This window comes from Dipodomys spectabilis, unplaced genomic scaffold (genome assembly GCF_019054845.1).
Source record: "Dipodomys spectabilis isolate Male_0828 unplaced genomic scaffold, ASM1905484v1 ptg000129l, whole genome shotgun sequence".
NCBI classification, from domain to species: domain Eukaryota; kingdom Metazoa; phylum Chordata; class Mammalia; order Rodentia; family Heteromyidae; genus Dipodomys; species Dipodomys spectabilis.
Window position 1 is genome coordinate 46,999 of NW_024870806.1, and position 7,408 is coordinate 54,406.

At 34.9% G+C, this 7,408-nt stretch overlaps 1 pseudogene; it reads right to left on the minus strand.

The window, feature by feature from the left end:
* Positions 1–3,327: 3,327 nt before the first annotated feature.
* On the minus strand, positions 3,328–3,442 carry LOC122116249 (annotated as a pseudogene).
* Between the last annotated feature and the right edge of the window lie 3,966 nt (positions 3,443–7,408).

The window sequence follows — 7,408 nt, forward strand, 5'->3', positions numbered from 1 at the left end:
TGTGTGTGTGTGTTTACAAAGATCAGAACACAACATTTTTCTTCATTTTGAATACGTCTTTCAGGTCATTGTAAGTTGTGGCTAATGGGAGCAATCTCTTGTTATTTTAAGAATGAAACAGAAAAAGATATTTGTGCATGTATCATAGTTGCTTTATTAGTCTGTAGTTGAACACTGAACATTAACTTATATCTTGGCTGCTCTTGTGAATAATGTGAATAAAAATGAACTACAGATATATTTAAAAGTTACCCAGAGAGAAATAATCACATGATTGATGTTTCAACTTAACTTTGGATTTCTATAGAAACTTGCATACTACTTTCTACAACGAGGATACTAACTTGTTTTTTGACCAATAGTGTAGAAAATTTCCTTTTTTCCACACTCTCACCAAAATTATTACCTTTTATTCAAAGATAATAAAGGGCAGTTTTTTACTATCTGCAGTACCCTATACTGGCATTAGACTTAAATCCAACCTCCTAAATGCTTGGAATTACAAGACTTTACCACCATAACTGGTTCCATTGATTTTTTTGATGAGTTATAATATTTATGAAGTTGTATCATAGTAATTTTGAATTATATTTCTCTAATGACTTCTGCTCAAAAAGTATTAAGGCAGCATAGAAGTTGTATTAAACACAACTTTGTAAACCCACAGGAAATTTTCAGGGCTTTATGGAGAACATGTCTATTCAGACTTTTGTCCATTTTTAATCTGGTTTCTGGTTAATCTCATCTTTAATCTCGCTAAACCAGATCAATAATTAATTCGAGGTAGTAGAAAAGAAAAAAAATGTAGCAACTCCCAACATTTTTCAGTTTTCAAAAACATGGTATTGCTTAAATCATTTTCTGTTAACAATTGACACTATATAACTCAATTTAGTTAGACCTGTTACAAGGCTGTAGTTTATTTATTTTACATTGATTGCTCTTTCCAAAGCCTGTTTTTCTAATTTCCCTTGGTTTCTTTCAGTCTCAAGTAGCTCAGATTTCAAACTGAAGAATAAATGGAAGGAAGCAAACAAAAAAAAATACAGTTCCTCTCATCCGATGATGCCTGTATAAGAATGAGGAAAGAGTTCATCCTTCTAAGGACCTATGATAGGACAACAAAAAAAGAATTTATTTTTCTATGTCTTCTTTATCTTTGCGATGTAACTAAAATGTTGTAAAACACAATATACTGCTCAGATATTTTTATGTTTTATCAGTTTTGCACATTTTCATATGGATTTCACCTCAGTCTACAAGATTCCTTCATCATCCTGTCCCTGATATTTTTACACTATCAAGACATAAGATAACCAATTTGATTTACAGCATGAGAAGTTATCCACCTGGCCTCCTTGGAAGCAGAGCATGATCAATAGATATTACTTCTGGTTGCTCACTACATGTAGTGGTTTCTGTACTACTTATCACATTCTATTTAGTATTTTAAAAAGACTGCTGGCTAAACTCAAAGCTCATTCCTAGAAGTTTATGTTAAGTATTTCCCACTTTTGTTCCCTTAATTGTTAAAATAACATATGCTATCATGCTAATGTTATTACCATTTTAGTGTTGGGAAAAATTGTAATTAAAAGCAGTAAGTGCATGGCCTAAAGACACATACAGTGAGGAAGGAAATGAGTCAAAGTTTCTGAAAGTCTTTCAGCAATACACAAAAGGTAGATAAAAATCTCTCCATTCTATGACATTCTCAATTCAATATTCATATTGTACAAGAAATAATAGCATACTAAATATTTCCCATGGTGATTGTTTTCTGTCACATTTGTTTTCAACACAGATTGTGTTGGAGACATTGTTTTATCATGCACAGAACTGAGCTTATACATTGAGGTCCAAAGAGAAACAAGTTTCTTCTGTCCCACAATTCCAGTACCCTTTTTAAAAAGTACTAAAAATTTAAATATCATCACCTACCGTCTTATAAGTATCCAAAAATAAAAAAAATCATAAATAACCACTCCAAAATGTTTTAAAATTGTAGATGCTAATATGTGCCCCTCTGAAGTAAATTTTCTTCTACTTTTAACGTTATTCTGAAAGTCTTTGCTTGTTTGTCACACCTGTAATCCTAACTACTCGGGATATCTACTCAGGAGCCTGAGATCTGTGGCTAACAGTTGGAAGCCAATCAGAGCAAAAGAAATTCATGAAATTATTTTTCAAAAATTTTAATGAACTAGCAAAGGGCCAAGAATGGAGATGTAGCTCATTTAGTAGCTCACCAATCTAGAGAGAAAAGGCCTAGCAAGTTGGTGCAGTGTTCATTATGACAGGTCCCTTGTATAGAATAATTGAATGCCTCATCCTACACATCTCTTGAACAACAAATATCTGGAATTATTTTGTTTTTGACATGCCAATCTTGACTTTATTCTTAAATGTGTATTTATGTAAGAAGTACATGGTTCTAAAATTCTTTTAAACTTAGTTTTTGATGAATTGTCTAGTTTAAGAAAAATCAATTACAATTTATATATATATAAAAAGTTCTGTGCTCAATTCAGCATCACTGATTTCAAACTCTGAGCATGCCAACACACATGCAAGTGCTTGAGCACATGCGTGCGTTAACACACATATTTATTCAAAATACCTTCATATCAGAGTTTTTCATGAATTTCTTTGCTAACGATATTATATGAGTAAAATAAAGGAAATAAACTCTTCCATCTCAGAACAGTTTTATACGTTCTTATTGTAAAAATACTGCACAGAGGGGTAACACTTACATGAGCAAGGTAATGAGTACATTTCCTAACAAGTATTGTTACCCCCTCCTTTATTGTTCCCCTACCATCCCTTCCCTCTCACTTCCACAAGTCCATTAACCTCCTCCCTTTCCCCGCCTCAATTGTAAAGTTCACTTTACAACATAGTTTCTTGTGAATCTCATTGTTGCAATGGGTCAACCTGTATCCCTATTTAAGCATTTTGTTTTTTTTTTCCTTCCCCTCAGCAAATTAGAGGAGAATATATACGAGATGTAGGCGCACCAACTTCAAATACAGTGAAAATAGGTGTTATAGCATGGGGGAGGAACATATAAAGAAACTAAAAAAATCCACACTGTAGGTTATAAGTATGTGAGAAAAAATAGCAAGACAAAACCACTTGTGTCCCTAACTTGGGGTTCATTTCCATTAACATAACCTTATCTGGTCATATACACATAACTTTTGACATTTTCTGCTTATCCCAGACATATATTAGTTATTGAAAATTAGAGAAACCATGGGACCTATGTTTCTTTGGACTTGGCTTACTCTACTTAATTTTTTTTCCAAGTCTTTCCATTTCTTAACAAATTGGGGGATGGAATGCTTCAGGAATTTGCCTGTCATCCTTGCGGAGGGGCCATACTAATCTTCTCTGTATCATTCCAATGTTTTAGTATATGTGATGCTGAATTGAACACAGAAATTTTTTATATATAAATTGTAATTGATTTTCTTAAACTAGACAATTCAACAAAAACTAAGTTTAAAAGAATTTTAGAACCATGTACTTCTTACATAAATACACATTTAAGAATAAAGTCAAGATTGACATGTCAAAAACAAAATAATTCCAGATATTTGTTGTGCAAGAGATGTGTAGGATGAAGAATTCAATTATTCTATACAAGGGACCTGTCATAATGAACACTGCAGCAAGTGTTAAGGTTTGTTAAAAGTTTTAATGTTTTAAATATATTAATTTTGGGAATTTGCTTATATATGCCAAAACTGGGACTGTTTGGTAGGTCATAATACTTTTCTATAAAGTATTTAAGATTTATGGTAGCAGATAAATACTCCTAAGTATGTACATTTCAGAGTTTATAGAAACTTTACTAATGAGAAGTTGCAAAGTCTTTGTGTAAAGGAGCAGAATAAAGAGCTGACTATGTTAACTACACAGTTTCTGCTAAAACTGTAGGCCTTCCTTACTTTATATGTTAGTGAGGAACAAATGATGATATAAGCCATATACAAATTATCAGATGAACTATAAATGGTCATCTTAGTGGGTGATTTAAACACTACTCATAGCCTATAACATTCTTGTTGAACATCATAATCTTAGCCAGTGTTAAATGTAAAGAAATATGACAATAATAAAATCTAATTTGTAGTACACTTCAAATACTGAAAACACTGGTAATTGTTTTGTTTTTTATTTTATTAAACATTAATATTAAATTATTGCTTTTCTTTATTTGTAGCATTTTTTCCTTGTTGTAATATAATAGAACTTTTCGTAAATTGTCATTAGGAGGTACTTTGAGAAGGTTACTGGGATGGCCATACCATTTTTTATAGGTGCATGTGAGTTTACAAAGATGAAAATTAAGAACAAAATATGTATTTTAAAAATGATCAAGTAGAGTCTGATTCAGGAGTGTTGATAAATGTCCACACTTAAAATGTTAGCCCCAGGCTGAAGCAGAGTTATTACAGAGTTGAGGCAACAACAGTAAGAGACTGTGTTTTGTTTTGTTTTTTATTTTTATTTTGTTGGTCATGGGGCTTAAACTCTGGGGCCTGGGTGCTGTCCCTCAGCTCAAGGCTAGTGATACCACTTGAGCCACAGCACCACTTCCATCTTTTTCTGCTTATGTGATGCTGAGAAATCAAACCCAAGGCCTCATATTGCTGAGAAATCAAACCCAAGGCCTCATGCATGCAGGCACTCTACCATTGAGCCACCTTCCCAGTACCTGAGAGACTGGGTTTTAAAAAATCATCTAAACAACATTTGTTTTCTGCTTTGGGTTATATAATGAAATATATGAGTATCTTTTTATGTTTTTGTACATTGTCATACTTTATATTTATACTAACTTCACCCACTTTATCCTTGTCAAAGTCATGAAATATCTCTGAGAGTTTGCTTCTGTGAAGATTTTTTTTTTTTTTCGGGAGGGGGGGGTCAGGTAGTGGGCCTGAACTCTGGGTCGGGGCGCTCTCTCTCAGCTCTTCAGCTCAAGGCTAACTCTCTACCACTTGACCCACAGTGCCACTTCCGGCTTTTTTCTGCTTATGTGGTGCTGAGGAATCGAACCCAGGGCTTCATGCATGCAAGGCAAGCGCTCTACCACTGAACCACCTAACCATCCCTGTGAAGATTTTTTTTACATTTATCATTTCTTCTGAGTCATTTTTATTTTTTATCAAAATCACTTTATATTTCATGTTTATGGGTATTTACACAGAGACAGGGATATAGAGGATATAGTTTACCAACTGAACATTAAAATTAAGCTCAAAAATAAAAATCAGCCTTAACACATATTTTCATATCTTTCCCCACATTCTCCCTAAAAGAAGACAATATTAAAAATGTCTGAGGGAAGCTTTTTAACTCCAATTTTCTTGGGCTTCCTAAGTTTAGAATTCTTTTGCCCTTCAGACTGTGTTTCTTGTTCCTCCCTTTTCTCGACTCCATTATTAGAGATTTTTCTCAGAGATGACTCCATCTCCAACTTTTCACTCTGCCTATCTGGACAAATGAATTTGCAGATCAAGACTCTTAGACAGAAAGATTTTAAGAGCCTGAATCTAACACACTTCTCTCATACACCATCCCTACAAAGACACAAGTACCAAAACAGGATACAGAGTTTCATTTTTTTCTACCAAGGCCAATGCCTGAGGTTGCTTGCTTCTGAGGGTGCCTGTTTGTGACTTTCCTGATGTTGCCGATTAACTTTATACCTAGGTCCATTATCAGCTACCAAGGATGGCATGTTTAGACCATCCAGGAGGTTGGCTCAGCAGGGCGTCTGGATGTGTCTCTTATGAGGGGCTCCTAGGATCCCTCATGAATGGCACAGAAGATCTGTGTTGGAAATACCGGGAGCAATTAAGGTATCCTACAAACACCACCTCAGCAAGGCAAAGTTTACTCTGGCAGAAGGCATCCTGTCAAATGTCCAAGTTGAATAAGCACAGTGGATAGGCAGCCCACCACTGGCTCCCATGAATTTGAGCTTTGGGATCATCTTTCATGATGGCTCAAACTTTTGACCCCTTTCAAACTAGTCAAAAGCTTTAATAATCAACCAAATCCGAACACCTGGCCATATGAAAAATAACCAACTTTTACCCACCTGGTGTTCTACTACTAGTGCCATGTCTCTAGCCCCTAGCACTTCTCTAAAATAGCATTGGTAAGGTTTTGACTATCTTTACAAGGGCAGTGCTTATATCAGTCAAGCACTTCAAGATTTAACTTCTACAATTCTCCCATCTGGTTTTGCTTTCTTTTCTTCCAAACAATAATAATTGACTTTCCTATTCAGCAGTATCCAATAAGATATTTTGATTTTAAAAAGGGTTTGATTAAGGCAGATTTTCAGTCAGTCACTGAACAAAACCTGTTATAGAAGAGATAAAGCACCCATGCACACATTACTATGAAAACAATTACTAAAGAGGTAAATATTGAGACAATGAATCATTATTAAAATTCTTGCTCTATCATCAAACTAGTAAAGGGATCTGCCACCACACACAGACACACAACCTTTTTTATAAGTGACTGGGGGCTGGTCTTGGGTTTGATCTCATGCTCTGGGCATTGTCCCAGAGCAGTTTTACTCAAGGCTACCACTTTAGCCACAACTCCAGTAGTATCTTTTTTGCACCTTCATTGGAAATAAAAGTCTCATCTTTCCTGGCTGGGTTGGCTTCAAACAGATCCTCAGAATTCAGCCACCTGAGCATTTAGGATTATACTCAGTATCATCTCAGTTTTTAGGTAATTTGTTTCCTATATTCAATCCTTGTAAGTCTTTCTGTACCATTGGCCTCCAACCACCACACAGATTACCTTTGAAGTATATTTATTCTTTTATTTTTATATATTTATTGTAAAAGTACTGTACAGAGGGGTTAGTTACATGAGCAAGGTAAAGCATACATTTCCTATCAAGCATTGTTACCTCCTCCTTTATATGTCCCCTACCCTACCATCCCTAATCTCCTAGCTCCAAAACTACCCTATACACTACCCCGAACCCCGCCTAAATTGTAAAGTTTGTTTTTCAACAGTGTCTTGTGCATCTCATTGTTACAATGGGTCAACCTGTATTCCTATTTAAGTATTCTGTTTTTTCCCTTTCCCGCCCCAAACTAGAGAAGTGTATATACAAGATGGAGGGCACCAACATCAAAAACATTGGAAACAGGTATTATGCTGTTTTTTGGGGGCACAGAATGCAAAGAAACAAAAATCACACGAAGCATTATAAATATGTTAGAAACAATAGCAAGAAATGTAAAAAAACCCTTGTGCCCCTATGTTGGGGTTCATTTCACTTATCACCATCTTATCTGGTCAAGTATTATATTTAGACCAAATTTTTCCCATTCAATTCTACCAGTGGCTCCTAGTTACT